We start from the raw sequence: 2591 nt of genomic DNA, 5'->3' as shown, positions 1-2591 counted from the left end.
ACATTTGTTAAGCCGAACGACATAACCAGGAATTCGTAGTGGTCATCGATTGTACGCAAGGCTGTTTTATGGGTATCATCATTAGAAACACGAATCTGGTGATAACCTCCTCTCAAATCAATTTTAGAAAAGACCACTGCTCCATGCAATTCATCAAGGAGCTCATCAACGGTAGGAATCGGGAAACGATCTTTGATGGTTATGGATTTTAATGCGCGATAGTCGACACAAAATCTACATGACCCATATTTTTTGCGAACCAAAAGAACAGGTGACGAGAATGGGCTCTGGCTGGGCTTGATAATACCATCTCGTAAAATTTCTGCAATGAGGTTAGACATAACCTGCTTTTGATAATACGGGTAACGATAAGGCTTTTAACATTGACCGGCTTCGACATTAGCATGGTTGGTATGTGATGATCTTGTGAGCGGCACGGGGGTAATTGGGTTGGCACTTGAAAGGGTGGTCGTATGCAGTGAGTAACTGTTGGATGATGGGATCATCATGGGTAATTGAAAGTGGGGGGTTAGATTGAGTGGGGGTAGTGATGTGAAAAAAAAGAGCTTGCAGAGATGCCATAGAATTTTTTGATATTAGGGTTTGCAACGACGTGGAAGATACTTGGCCTGTTTGACTCTCCCCACGTAAAGTAATGGCCTTTTGGCCCACATTAAAGGTGAGCTGGGGTATAGCAAAGTCCGCTAAGACGGGGCCCAAGGTGCGTAACCACGCTAGCCCTAAAATAATGTCAGCGCCCTCTACTGGTAATATGAAAACAGGAATTTGGAATGCCGCCTCTTGCATCGTTATGTCCGCTGACGGACAAATGCCTGAACACTTGAGGTTCTCGCCATTACCCACCATGACAGAGAATTCATAAACGCTTTGGTTGGGAGTTTAAGGAAGGAAACAATACGAGGCTGAATGATATTGTGTGTGCTACCCGAGTAGATCAACACTTGCACGGGTTAGTTATTAATAAAACCTGTAACCCGAAGTGCTTGTGGCGATGACAACCCAAAAAAGGCAGCGGTTGAAAGGGAGAAGAACTTACTCGGGTTTGTGGGATCAATTTGGTCTGTGGTGAGGGAAAGTAAGGTGTTGTCGTGTAAGGGATCGGTGGTTCATCAGGTTCGTTATCGGCAATCAATAAGAACTGTGAAGGGTTGCATTTATGGCCCGAGAAGTATCGTTCCGGGCAACAGAAACATAACCCCTCACTGCCGCGTTTTTGGAGTGCTTCTAGGGATAACTTAGTAAATGGTAGTGTTGGTTTAGGAATAGAAGGGCTGGTTAGGAGCGGTGGGGTACCGGATTTTTGTGTAGTGTTGGAAGTGGAGGCTGAAGGTGTAGTGGTGACAGTATATGAGTTTGGTGTGGTGAATGTTGATGGGTTATAGTTTCGTTGAAAGGGTTTGGGTTTAGAAAGTGTGAGCTTATCCTCAACACGTTTTGAGAGGCCATAAGCTTGGTTTAGGGTGGTTGGTTTAATGATGGCTAACTCAACTTGAATCTCGGGTTTAAGGCCAGATAAATAACAATTTAAGAGGGCCTCACTAGATAACCCGACAACGCAGTTAGAGAGTTTTTCAAACTCGGCTTGGTATGCGGTAACGGTTGTGATTTGGTGAAGTTTGAAGTGAGTGGCTTGATGATTCTCGTAATCCGACGGGCCAAATAGGAGTTCGAGGGCTCTTGAGACTTCTTGCCAGGTTCCCAACAAGTTATTGTTGTAGAGATACTTATACGAACTCAACGCTTCTCCGGTGAAATAGAAAACAGACAGCGAAAGTCGTCGGGTTTCGGGAATGTTGTAGTAAGTAAAGAAGTTTTCGGCTTGGAAAATCCAGTCTAACGGGTTGGATCCTCAAACATTGGGAGGTTTATTTTTGGTGGGCGGGGATTTGATGGATCCGGTGGATCGTGTTGGGAGCCAGACGGTTTATTGATGAGTTTGGGATCGGTGACGAGGGAGGCAAGTAGGCGATTTGTGGTTTCGTTTTGCTGCTGAATTGAAGCTTGAAGAGTTTCAAATTACGCCACTGAACGGGACTCGGTTTGAGCAGAGGTGGTGGTGTAACGGGTGAAAATTGTGAGAACTGTTCACACAAATTTTGAATAGGGTCATCGGGTTGAGATTGGTCTTTGCGAGGAGGCATGGTAAGGAGATGAAAGCACCAAATGTTGCAGCCTGTAAGTAGGCAAAACTCCAAGAAAAACAAGATTAATAAGAGACCCAATTTTGGGGCAATTTCTTGTGTTTTTCATTCAATGTAAAAGAAACTATAAATAACAAACTTGGGAGTACATGTCCACCATGCCACTAATGCATGTTCACCAAGTCATGTCCCTTATTTCTATCCATGCAACCTACCCACTACTTCTATTTTAACATGTGAAAGAGACTAAATTAAATGCAACAATGCAGTAAAAATAAAACATGTTCAGAATTAAACTAACGACTACTCCAACAACTTCTTGGGCTTCTTCAGGTTTCTCTTGGGCCGGTTCAGTGGGCCAGTTGCTATTGGGTCCGTATCATCATCTCCCTTCATCTTCACTATTATGCATATGTCGTCTTTCTCAAA

This window comes from Bidens hawaiensis, unplaced genomic scaffold (genome assembly GCF_021521415.1).
Source record: "Bidens hawaiensis isolate Kalapana, Puna unplaced genomic scaffold, B.hawaiensis_p1.1 tig00041946_1, whole genome shotgun sequence".
In the NCBI taxonomy this organism is placed as follows: Eukaryota; Viridiplantae; Streptophyta; class Magnoliopsida; order Asterales; family Asteraceae; genus Bidens; species Bidens hawaiensis.
The sequence above is the reverse complement of the archived record's forward strand: the minus strand, read 5'-3'. Positions refer to the sequence as shown.